Source organism: Protopterus annectens, chromosome 6.part0 (genome assembly GCF_019279795.1).
Source record: "Protopterus annectens isolate FY-2018-M chromosome 6.part0, PAN1.0, whole genome shotgun sequence".
In the NCBI taxonomy this organism is placed as follows: Eukaryota; Metazoa; Chordata; order Ceratodontiformes; family Protopteridae; genus Protopterus; species Protopterus annectens.
This window is the reverse complement of record NC_056737.1, coordinates 489,235,969-489,249,538: the sequence shown is the minus strand read 5'-3', so window position 1 is coordinate 489,249,538 and position 13,570 is coordinate 489,235,969. Positions and strand designations below refer to the sequence as shown.

The following is a 13,570-nucleotide window of genomic DNA, read 5'->3' as shown; positions in this document are numbered from 1 at the left end:
TAAACAAAAAAAATAAATAAACATACATCTAATACATCTGACTTGTATATTTGCATGGCTAGCCCAAAATAATTCTAAAACACCCAAAGCATACTTTAAAGCAAACATTTACAGCAAGGTTTAAAAAAAATGCAAATGAGCAATAGATGAAACAATATCTGATAACAGTATGTTAGCTGCACAATGCACAGACTAATCTACATTTGCAGAACAGTTATCAGAAAACACATATATGAAGTGTGCCTTCAGCTAATTTCTTGAATCTTGCCCAAAGAAAATATTCAGGAATTGCAGTGTGTGATTCAATAACAAGTATCTCTGACAGACTAAGAAGTCATACTTCAGACAGATTAACAAAGAGGGGAAAAAGAAAAGCCACTTGCTACATTAATCTGTGCACAATCACCAAAAAGCAGAGTGGAAGCTATGCAAATGTTAACAACAACAAACAGCCAAAATATCCAAAAAAAAAAAGCTGGGCAACACCAGTAGTTTAAATTAGAATACAAACATAACTGAAGCAAAATTTATCAACAGCAAAAAACAGCCATAATAATAAACTACTGGTCTTGCTCTTGGCTGCACTTGTATTGTATTCTAAACTACTGGTCTTGCTCTTGGCTTCGTTGTCCAGGCTTTTTTTGGACACGTTACTAATCACAAAATATATCCATCCTGTTCATCTTCAGCAAACATTTTAAGTTTAACTAGTAAAATATATAAATGAAACAAAAGAGTTATGTACTTGCCATAACTTGGAATCTGTGCTATCCAGATTCATTATTCATCACTGATGATCTGACCTCGGATCAGAGCTGGCAAAGTGAGCGACAGCTCCTGAGCTCGAGCTCCTCCCCACCCCTTACTTCCTGTTACCCATAATCCTCAGATCAAGTTTGCTAGATAACTATCTCGACAGGGACACTGTCCTCACCCAGGGACAGCAGAACCATACACGGCATAACTCCAGACTCCCCCGGTCGCCAGAAGGAGGGGACAGAGGGTGGGAACGTGATGAATAACAACAATGGATAGCACACATTCCAAGTTATTTTAAGTACATAACTTTATCTGATGCTATCCACTACCCATGTCATTACTGATCACAGATGGGTCCAAATCCCCAACTACCCAAAATCCTGGGAGGTCTCAAGGAAGGACATGCCAAAGCACAGAAGAACCAAACAGGGTTCTACACCTGGATACCAAATCCAACTTGTAGGGTATTGCAAAGGTATGGGAGTCTGACCAAGTGGCAGGAGCACAGATGTCATCTAAGGACGTCCTGGCCCAGAACGTCTAAGCCGTAGCCACTGACTTCGCAGAATGAGCTTTAATAGGTCTGGGAAGATCCCTGTGATTGCTCTTGTATATGTGAGTTATGCAAGAAACTATCCAATGAGAAATCGACACTTTGGAAATGGCCCTGCCTCTCCTAGCCTGGGAGAAGGTCACAAAAAGCTGATCCGATTTTGGAAAATCCTCAGTCCTCTTTAAGAAGAAACATAACTTTTAGTTATGTGCTCACCATAACTTCAGATGTTTGGGATCCATCTCGCCTACATTCTGAGCTGATGGGTTCGGAGCCGATCCCTCGGCTCCGACTCGGCACGCTTATGCTATAGAGCGAGGCCTCTAATTGGCTGAGCTATCTTTATCCCAGGATGCACCACCACTAATCCCCCAGATCTTGTTTGTCCGCATTCATGCACACATGCACAACTTGGTTATATAACATTGTTAGATGTTTCAAGATGAAACAACAGGATTCGGACCTTCTGATATCCTCTGATCTCAAGGAAGGGGAAGGAGGGTGGGTTATTAGGAATGTAGGCGAGATGGATCCCAAACATCTGAAGTTATGGTGAGTACATAACTAAAAGATGTTATGTGATCCTATCTCGCCTACATTCTGAACTGATGGGACAGCGTCCCTAGCACCTAAATCCCGGGTGGCTCATTGGAAAACACTCCTGAGTACTGTGGAACCAAATGAAGCTCGTCCTCTAGATGCCACATCTAATTTGTAGTGGGAAATGAAGGTGTGCGGGGAAGACCATGTAGCCGCAGCACAAATGTCACTAATAGCAAGCTTAGAATGAAATGCTACTGAAGTAGCCATAGCCCTTGTGGAATGAGCCTTGACAGAGGTGGTAAGCTCTTTGTTGGAATAAATATAAGCTTGAGTAATACAGTCCCTGATCCATTTGGCAATAGTGACCTTTGTGACAGCATTGCACAATTTCTTATCTGCAAAGGATACAAACAACTGATCTGTTTTCCTTGTTTGTTTGGTCCTGTCTAAATAAAAATGTAACTGTCTGTGGACATCTAGTGTGTGGAATATGAACTCCGCTTTGTTAGAGTATTTTGGGAAAAAAACTGGAAGCTCTAACGATTGTTGTAAGCAGAAAGTAGAACAAACTTTAGGAACAAAGGAAGGATTTGGTCTGAGGGATACTCTGTCTTTATGAAAAACCAAGTACGGGGGTTTCACTGACAAAGCTTGAAGCTCTGAAACTCTTCTGGCAGAAGTAATCGCCACCAGAAAAGCTGTCTTCCATGATAGAAACTTTAGATCACATGTAGCTGCCGGTTCAAAGGGAAAAGAAGTCAAGGCGTAACACTATATCGAGATCCCATGGAGGTGCAGGATGAGAAATCGGAGGTCTTAATAGAGCAGCACCTTTCAAGAAGGTCTTACACAATCTGTTGCTCATTAAAGGTGGGTCTATGGATTCGTGAAAATTAGAAATTGCTGCCAATTGTACTTTGATGGTAGAGACTGAAGAGCCTTGATTGAAAAGAGAGGTCAGAAATTTTAGTACTTCTGCCACGGGAATAGAAATGGGGTCCAGGCCCTGGAGTTGAGCCCAAATAGCAAACCTTTTCCATTTGCTAGAATACAGTTTCTTTGTAGCAGACTTATGGGCCGAAGATAATATGTGCACAACATCTGGATCCAATGTATGACTCCTGACTATCGTCGGAAGAGGAGGAGCCAAGCCGTCAATTTTAAGGTGTGTAGGGACTGGTGGAATAGTCCCGACTGATGAACCAGTAGGTCTGGGATCTGGTCCAGGAACCAGGGACCTTCCAGAGCATGTTTCCGAAGATAGGGGAACCACACTTGACGAGGCCAGTAAGGAGCAATTAAGATCATTTTGCTCCCCAAGAGAGATGCCTTTTGAATCACCCTGGGGAGGAGAGGAACTGGAGGAAAGCATAAAGCAAGCGGTGGGCCAAGGATGGACTAATGCGTCCATGGGGCTCTTCCCCGGAGCCGGGGTTAGGGAGAAGAATTCTTTGCACTTCGCATTCAGAGGAGTCGCGAAGAGGTCGCAACACGGAACTCCCCATTCGCTGAAAATCTGACTTGCAACTGTCATATTCAGAGACCATTCGTGAGGAGAGAGGATGGTTCTGCTCAATCTGTCGGCTATGACATTGGACTTGCCCGGTATGTGAGTAGCCACTAGGAAGCGTTTGGTAGAGACTGCCCATTCCCAAACTCTCATGGCTTCTCTGCAAAGAGGATAGGATCTGGTCCCTCCCTGTTTGTTCAGGTACCAGACAACTAACATGTTGTCTGAGTGAACAGCAATTACGCCCTGAGGGAGATAATCGTGAAGGGCTTGAAGGGACAGGAGTACTGCCCTCATTTCTAGGATGCTGATATGAAGAAGAGTCTCTTCCGGGTGCCATATGCCTTGGACTGACCTGCCCAGGGAATGCCCCACCCCCACCCCATCTGGGAGGCGTCCGTGGTCAAAGTGGCCGCCGGAGGAGGAAGAACAAAGGGTCGTCCCTAATTCAAATTGGAGGGCACTAGCCACCAGCGAAGGTCCCGTTTGCAAGATTCCGTGATCCATATGAGGTGACTGAGAGGGAGTTCCTGAAAGGACCACTGAGCTGAAAGAAGCCACTGGAGGATTCTCATGTGCAACCTTGCCAAGGGGACTAGAAGAACCGTGGCAGACATGGATCCCAGTAGCTGCAGGACCATTCTGGCTGGGGCTTTGGACCTGGGAAGTAAGGCTCGAACTTGATTTTGTATGGTTTGAATTCTGTCTGTAGGTAGATAGACCCGCATTTGGTTTGAGTCCATCTCTACCCCTATGAATCTTATTCGTTGAGATGGCATAACACAGACTTTGGCCAATTGAAGGTGATTCGAGGGAATTGCCCAGTGATATAGTGGCTTGTAGGCTCCAGAAGTAGATGCTTGGAGGTGGCAGTTAGGAGCCAGTCGTCTAGATCGGAAACACCTGGAATCCTAGACTTCTCAGGTGAGCAGTCACTACTGCCAAGCACTTGGTGAACACCCTGGGGGCTGTGGTGAGACCAAAGGGCAGCGACGGAACTGAAAATGACTGCCTCCTAGGCTGAAGCGCAGATGTCTCCTGGGCGCTTGATGTACCATGATATGATAATAAGCGTCCTTGAGATCTATGTAGCACATCCAAACACCTTTCTCCAGCAATAGGAGAATGGTTTGTAGAGTGACCATTGAACTTGGACTTTCTGACTGAGCGGTTTAGGATGCTGAGGTCCAAAATGGGCCTCAGGTCCCCGGTCTTTGGCACCAAAAGAATCTTGAGTAAGTCCCTAATCCGATCTGGTCTACGGGGACCGGTTGGATGACTCCTTTTTGCAGCAGCTTTGAAACTTCTGAGGCTGCGGTATCCCGTTGACTGGGTGGCGGGTCCGGGATTTTTTTGGACTGAGGGAGGGGGTGAGAGAATGGGATGGAGTAACCTCCGGCGATAATCCGAAGCACCCATCGGTCCTGAGTGATCCCTTCCCAGGCCTTCAGGTGCTTGACGACCCCGACTGGCTCCGGAGCAACACAGCTGGGCAATCCCTCAGGGACTATGAAAGGCTGAAGAGCCACAAAAGGACTCGCGGTCTCCAGTGTTGCGAGGGCCTCTGCCGCCTCTGGGACGGCATCTTCCGGATGAATTTCCCCCTCCTCTGCCTCTGGAAGGGGAACCTTCCTGCTGAGAGGGGTAAGGCTTCTGAGATCTACGGAACCACATTTTCCCTCCTCTTTTAGCCTTGGGATAAGGCTGAAAGGGAGTGGAAAATCGTGCCCCTACGGCAGTCAGAGTCTTACCCTCCTGTTCACAGCGGGTTAGTGTGTCTTTTACCTTGGGTCCAAACAGGGAGGACCCATCAAAGGGGGCGTAGGCAAATGAAGACTTAAAGGCCTCCGCGAAATGACACCGGCGGAGCCAGGCTTGTCTCCGTAGAGCAATGCCTGTACCCGCCGCTCTACTCGCCCCTTCGGCTGCATACGAAATGAGCCTCATGGACGAGTTCGAAATGGACGACATTGTAGCCAGCTGAGAGCCAACCGTCTGGGCCAGCTCCTCAGGCAGGTTACTCAAGAGGGTATCGGATAGCTCCTTAATCAGATCCCTCTGAAATCTGGTAAAGTGCGTCAGGTAGTTCAAGGACCTCAGTGTAAAGGCCGCTGAACTAAGGGTGCGCTTTCGTGCCGATCCATCCTCCTAGACTCCTTATTAGGAGGATGGACGGACGTAGAAGCCTCTGCTACATCTTGCTGGGTAGCAGATGCCACCACCAAAGCATCTACAGCCACACCTTTAGTAAGGAACTCTCTATCAGGGGCCGAGAGAAATTTGTTGGGACGAGCAGGCACCGGTTCCACAGAGTCTGGGTGTTCCCACGCCCTTCGACAGATCAAATCCAAGAGCTCGTCGAAGGGCGGAGACACCCAGGAGGCGGAGGGCTGAGCCCCGAAGGCCTTCAGGAACACCGACTCATCAGCAGAGGGAGGTTTGGACTGCCAGCCGCCTCGCTGTTTTAGGGCTTCCAGGATGTCTGCAAAGGAGACATCATCCGAGGACGACTTAGGGGACCCCTCTGCATCATCGTGATCAGTGTCAGATGTCAAAGACTCATCAGGGGAGTCAACGTGCTTCCTCTTGCACGATCTTTTCCTGGGGGGTTCTTCCGAAGAGGCTTCAGAAGGACCTCCAGGAGGGGGAGAAACCCCAGCGGGGGTAACCTGAGGCCCGGGGGCTCCGCTGTCTAAAGACAGGGGGACTGCCAACGACCCAGTCTCCGTATGCAGGGAGGTAGCTGGGGAAACCGTGGAGGTAGCCAAGGAAGATTTGGCTAAAGCGCTCCTCATAGCCGTTAAGGCGGGACCACCAGAATCCTGGGAGGGTCCCACCTCCATGGCCACGACAGTGGACGGTACTCCCGCCGCCGACGCACCAAGAGGGAGACTTGGGACCAAGAGCATCAATCCCGAAGCCTCCCCCCCAGGGCCGAAGGAAGAAGTCCGTGTACTGAACTCCGACCCAAGAGCCGGAGTTGGAGCAAGGGTCGGGCCCGACCCTAACACCTCCACAGGTTCCACCAGCACCGGCTCCAACGGTGCCGAAGCTGTTGGAGGAGGAACCACAGTAGGGGAGTGGACCATCTGCTCCGAAGCCAAATGGGCTGGAGCCGAAACTAGCTTTTGGAACACCGGAGACTGGAAGAGTCGAAGGAGCACCCTGTCGATGTCCGAATCAGACATCTTGGATGACCTAGAGGATACCGATCGGGCCCGAACCGATTTCTCCATCAGCTCCGAAGGGCTCGGGGACCGGCTCCGAAAGGACTCTACAACTATCGGCTCCGAGGAAGGTTTCAAGGAAATTTCCCTCGGTGCCGATAAGGACTTCGGCTCCGAGGGGGAAGAGTCTGAGCCGGTAACCCTGATCGGCTCCAATATCAGTGGAGCCGATGAGGGTGACCCACCTCTCGATGCCCCAGACCTCGGCTCCGAAACCAGAGGAGTCGAGGCTGGAGGCATCGAGGCAGACCGTTCCGACCTCGGCTCCGAAGTCCGTGGAGCCGATGGAGAAGTCTGCTTAGATTTTTTAGCGGTCGGTTCCGACTGACTGGTCGGAGCCGACGCTTTCTTCTTTTTAGAAGGAGACGGAGAGGAAGATAAAGCCTCCTCGAAGGAAGGCTTGATTAATCCCTTGAGGATTAATTTGTTTTTCCTCTCCTGGAGGACTCTAGAAGAGAACGCGTGGCACACACTACACGACTCCTGTAAGTGCTTAGCACCTAAGCAATAGACGCACGAGGCGTGGTCGTCCGTTATGGACATTTTAAAACCACACCTCGTGCATTTCTTAAACCCGGAGGGTTTATGTTCTTTCAACATAACTGCTTTGCCAAAGAACCAATCTATGTGAAAACAACACTAAACTTTCAGTTAAAGACAGTTCAATACAACAACTTTAACAAATATTATATATATTTTTTTTTTTAACACTAACAGTAAACAGACAAAAGAGTGAAAGATAGAAGAGAGTCAAGACCCTCTAACTTAAACGGGTACTTGACCCAAGAAAAATACACAAGCAGCAAAGTAACAGGGGAAGGCCCCTCTAACTAAAACGGGAAACCTTCCCTGACTAAAAAAATCACGAATTTACTAACAGAAATTCACGAAACACACTAATATAATAACAATAGCTGTTAAAACAGCTTTTGGGTTCAAAGTAAGGAAATTTGTGACAGGAAAAGCCTAATAAATAGTACTTAGCCCAGCCAATGTTGAGACAACGTCTAAGCTTGTTAGCGGCAAACGAGATCTGGGGGATTAGTGGTGGTGCATCCTGGGATAAAGATAGCTCAGCCAATTAGAGGCCTCGCTCTATAGCATAAGCGTGCTGAGTCGGAGCCGAGGGATCGGCTCCGAACCCATCAGTTCAGAATGTAGGCGAGATAGGATCACATAACATCTGCCTATAGACATCCAGGCAATGTAGCTGATACTCCCCTTTGTTAGATTAATTGAGGGAAAAAAGACAGGGAGCTGGATATACTGATTTAGGTTAGATTCCGAAGCCACTTTAGGAATGAAGGAAGGATTGGTTTCTAAGGAAAAACCTATCCTTATGAAAAACCATGAAGGGAGGTTTTATACAAAGCACTTGTAACTCGGAAACCCTTTTGACAGAGGTAATTGCCGCCAAGAAGGCAGTCTTCCACGATAGAAACTTAATGTCACATGTTGCAGCAGGTTCAAAAGGAGGTTGCGTCAGGGACTGCAGCACCAAAGTAAGATCCAAAGGAAGAGACAGGTCTTTGAAGGGAGGTCTAAGCAAGAACACCCCTTTGAGAAAGGCCTTGCAGAGCCTAGAAGAAGAAAAAAAGAAGTTATGTACTCACCATAACATTCCATGTGAGTTGTCCATCTCGTCTTCATTCTATACTTATGGATTTGGAACTGGTCCTCGGTTGCAACTCAGCCGCTTAGTAAAGCTCGAGATCTGAAACTAGCTCGTAGCTCCATCCCTATCCCATGATGCTGTAGTGCTTTCCTCAGATCTTGTTTGTTGGTAAATTTATATTCTTTTCTATAATTGCATACAGATATACATATAAATCAATTTTACAAATCTGGATAAGGAGCAAGGTATACCACTGAATACAAGAGACTTCCTTGGTCATTTAGGAGCTAAAAGGACGGGGGCTGGAGGGTGGGATGTAAGAATGAAGATGAGATGGACAACTCACATGGAATGTTATAGTGAGCACATAACTTCTTTATGTGAAGTTGTCCTGTCTCGTCTTCATTCTATACTGATGGGACAGCGACCCTAGCACCATCTTTCCTGGGTGGCTCATGGGAGAATATTCTTCAGTACAGTGGACACAAAGGAGGCTCTGTCCCTGGAGGCCAAATCTACTTTGTAGTGAGTGATAAAGGTGCGTGGTTTTGCCCAAGTTGCTGCTGCACAAATGGTATTTAATGGCAATCTTGCCTTAAAAGCTTGAGAAGTTGAGATGAATCTGGTGAAATGTGCCCTTGCTTTATTTGGCAATTATCAGCTGACTGGAAAATAAATGAAATACAATCTGATAACCATCTGGATAAAGTTGTCTTTGTCAGAAAAAGAAACAGAGTTGGTCTGACTTTCTGTGAGATTTTGTTCTATGCAAATAGAAATGCAACTGCCTGTGAACATCAAGTTGATGAAGCATGTATTCTGTCTTATTGCCATACTTAGGGAAGAATACTGGTAAGTCTACTGAGTGATTCAGATTGAACTCCGAGCATATCTTGGGTAGAAAGGAAGGGTTCATACACAATGACACTATTGTTGTGAAAAACCATATATGGAGGTTTGGTTGTTAAAACTTGTAATTCTGACACTCTTCTTGCTGATGTGATTGCTACCAGAAAAAGTGTTTTCTAAGATAGAAATTTTAGGTCGCAAGATGATGTTTGTTCAAAGGGTGATAAGATTATGCAAGAAAGGACAAAATTAAGATTCCATGGTGGCAAGGGTGGTCGCATTGGTGGTCATAGCAAATTTGTTCTTTTCAGGAAAACTAGAGAGTTTATGAGACATGATGTTTACACCTTCGTTCCCTGGACCCGTATCGTTGCTGCAGCAGCTCCCTCATTGAAAAGCTTAGCTAAAAACTCTAGAATAAAAGCTAAGGGTGCTGAATAGGGGTCAATGGAGTGCTGTGAAGCCCAGATTGAGAATCTTTTCCATTTGCTGTGGTACAGTTTCCTCATAGAGACTTTATGAGAAAAAATTAGAATGTGGCAAACCTCTGGAGTAAAGTTGTGTAGCCTAGCCATATTGGGAATTGGAGCAGCCATGCTGCCAATGTTAGAGACTGAAGAGATGGATGGAAGTTCCCTGACGGTTGTGTCAGGTCATCTGACACCGGGTTCAGAATCCATGGTTCTTCCAGGAGATAAGGCTTGAGGAAGGGATGCCATACTTGACAAGGCCAGAATGTGGCCATTAGAATTAAGGTCCTTCCCAGATTGTTGGCTTTCTGAAGAACTTTGGGTATTACAGGAAAGGATGGAAATGCGTAAAAAAGTCCAGAGGGCCAATCGTGTACAAGTGCATCCCTCGAGGACTCCCCTGGAAGGGGGATCAGGGCAAAGTAGCTGCTATATTTTCCATTTGTGGCTGTGGTGAATAGGTTGCAGCAAAAGGCTGACCCCATCTGCGGAATATTCTTTTTTTTTTTTTTTATGTGCATGCGGTGGCTGGTCCATGGAAAATTGTCTTACATGTAACTAGTCCTTGGTGCAAAAAAGGTTGGAGACCACTGGGATAGGGGACTCCTAAATGAAAGACCTGCAATGCTTGAGTTTTTAGTTGACTGTAGAACAGAAGCTGCTGTTAAAAAAGCGCTAATTAGTAAGGCATATAAAATACTGCATGATAACTATAGGATTCAATCAGAGGAGGTCAGACCAGATTGGGAAGTGAGATTAGATAAGTAAATCACAAAGAAACAATGGGAGGACATATGCATAGCTCCCAAATATGTAACAAAAGCTAGAAAATGTTGGTTTTTTGCTTGCAAGTGTTTAAATAGGTACTTTTATATCCCATGCAGACTAAAAATAATTTTTCTTGAGGTAGATGGCGAATGTTGAAGGTGTAATGGGGTAGGAAAAGGTACTTGGGAACATATGTTTTCAGAGAATAATGAGTTGGCAGACTTGAAAAATTCCCTACAGAGAACTCTGTCGACAATACTGGGTGAGCAAATAAGTGTAACTAAGGAAATAATTTTTTGAGTTGGGATACAGGATCAGAATTGCCTAGATATAGTAATGCCTTGGTAAATGTAATTTTGGTGGCTGCCAGAAAAAGCAATTACTACAAAATGGAAATCAAAGTCTAAACCAACCATACTTGAAGTAGTGACTACTATGAGAGAAAAAAGAACAAGTGAGGTCTTTAGAAAATAGGAGTAAACTAAATTGAAAACAGAAATGATGTTCCTTACTATAGCACTGCTAGCATTGTATTCAGACACCATTGCTTTACTGTATTCATCCATTTGAGGGGGGTCATTCCTGGTGTTGTCCACAAGTGGTTGTCCCAGGATTGGTTTATATTTATCACTCCTATCTTCCTGGACCCATTTTATAACATCTTCCAACAAATCATTTGGGTAACCTCTTGCATAAAACAATCCTTTAAGAAAGTTACATTCCTTCATAAACTCTTTTGTATCAGAGGTCATTCGACATGCCCTTACATACTGACCCTTCACGACATTTTTCTTGTAGTAATCGGGATGTGCACTGTTATAATGCAAGTATGAACTAGTGAAGGTGCTTCTCCTTTGCACCCTTGAGTTAAACATGCTATTTTCTTTGTAAAATTCAATGTCCAAATATTGCAATCTTTCATTTGAAACATCATAGGTGAACTTAAGAAATGAGGTAGTTTTTGTTTAAGAAATCAACAAATTCCTGTATTTTGTTCTTAATATCTACCCAAAAGACACCAATGTCATCCAGGAACCTCCTATAAAAATTCCAAAAGTTCTTGTAGAGAGTCTATAACTTTTAGTTATGTACTTACCATAACGATAGATGCATGTGATCCATCTCACCTACATTCATAACTGATGGGCTCGGAGCCGAGAATCGGCTTAGACTCGGCCGATACACTAGCACGAAGTCTCTCATTGGCTGGGCCAACCCCCTTATCCCAGGATGCACCACGCCCAAACCCCCATATCTTGTTTGCCCCACAACAACTCACTCACATGTGCCACACTCTAACTGTACAATAGTGTTTCCTCCAGATCCAACAGGTACGGGGAAGGAGGGCGGGTACGTAAGAATGTAGGCGAGATGGATCACATACATCTATCGTTATGGTAAGTACATAACTAAAAGATGTAATGCGATCCTATCTCGCCTACATTCATAACGGATGGGACAGCGTCCCTAGCACCTAGATCCTGGGAGGCTCACTGGAAAACACTCCTGAGCACTGTGGAACCAAAGGACGCCCGACCTCTAGAGGCCACGTCCAGTTTGCAATGAGAAATAAAAGTATGTGGAGAAGCCCAAGTGGCCGCTGCACATATCTCATCCACCGACAGTCTGGCGTGGAAGGCCACAGAAGTTGCCATAGCCCTAGTAGAATGCGCTCTAACTGGAAATAGAAGGTCCCTTCCTGTTGATGCATAAATAAATGAAACACAATCCCTAATACAAGCCCATCGTTTTGTGGCTTAGGCCACCCCTTTAGTATGGGGAACTATACCCATTATTTTTCTCTTGAACAAGGCCAGCGAGGTGCTCTGCCTCACAGTAATCCACCTAGCAATAGTGGTCTTAGTTACCGCTTTGCCAATCCTGTTTATCTGCAAAGGCCACAAACAACTGGTCTGATTTCCTCTGCTGCTGTGTCCTATCCAAGTAAAATCTCAGTTGTCTATGCACATCCAACTGATGAAGTCTGTATTCTGCCTTGTTGGAAAATTTTGGAAAGAAAACTGGTAGCTCTATAGATTGCTGCAGACAAAGAGCAGAAGAAACCTTCGGAAGAAATGACGGGTTTAGTCTTAGAGATACTCTATCCTTGTGAAAGATCAGATAAGGGGGCTTAACAGAGAGGGCTTGAAGCTCTGAAACTCTTCTGGCTGAAGTAATAGCTACCAAGAAGGCAGTCTTCCAAGATAAGAACTTTTGCTCACAAGTGGCCACCGGCTCGAAGGGATGAGACGTCAAGGCTCCTAAAACTACATTCAAATCCCATGGCAAAACAGGTTGCGACACCGGGGGGCGAAGCAACCAAGCTCCCTTAAGAAAGGCCTTACACAACTTATGACTCATGAGTGAAGGCTCAAAGGCAACATGATAATTAGAAATCGCTGCCAATTGGACTTTAAGCGTGGAGACAGCGGAACCCTGTCTAAAAAGAGTTGCCAAAAATCTAATACTGCAGACACCGGGGCTGTCAGAGGGTCAAGGTTGTGCCGCTGGGCCAAAATGGCAAACCTTTTCCATTTATTAGAATACCTCTCCTTAGTGGAAGCTCTGTGAGAAGAAGACAGAATCCGGACCACCTCAGGCGAAAGGATATGCTGTCTGACTATGGTCGGAAGTGGAGCAGCCAAGCAGTTAGCTTGAGAGTTCGCATTGATGGATGGGCCTGACCTGACTGAAGAGTCAGGAGGTCTGGAACTGGGTCCAGAATCCAAGGATCCTTCACTGCATACTTACGAAGGAAAGGAAACCAAACTTGGCTGGGCCAGTGTGGTGTGATCACAATCGTGTTGCTTCCCAAGCAGATCAACTTCTGAATCACCTTTGGCAGTAGTGGGACCGGAGGGAAGGCATAGAGCAGACCGGGGGGCCAATTGTGGACTAGAGCGTCCCTGGACGACTCCTCCTGGGGGGGGGGGGGATCAGGGAGAAGAAATTGCTGCACTTCGCGTTCCAGTCGCAACAGGGAAACCCCCACTTGGAGAAAATCCGAGCCTCTACTCGGTCGTTCAGGGACCACTCGTGAGACATCAGAATAACTCTGCTCGGCCTGTCTGCTATCACATTGGACTTCCCCGGAATGTGCGTTGCCACTAGAAATCTCTGGGAAGCGATCGCCCAGTTCCAAACTCTCATGGCTTCTCTGCAAAGAGGATAAGACCTGGTTCCTCCCTACTTGTTCAGGTACCATACTACCACCATATTGTCTGAGAAGATTGCGATGGTACCCTTGGGAAGAGAGCTGTGAAGTGCCTGCAACGC

The 13,570-nt window shown here is 46.1% G+C and overlaps 1 protein-coding gene across 1 annotated transcript in view; it reads right to left on the bottom strand.

The window, feature by feature from the left end:
- Positions 1-13,570, bottom strand: part of UBR1 (ubiquitin protein ligase E3 component n-recognin 1) — a gene marked incomplete in the record, with an annotated part of 4,571,807 nt that overhangs the window by 1,314,757 nt on the left and 3,243,480 nt on the right.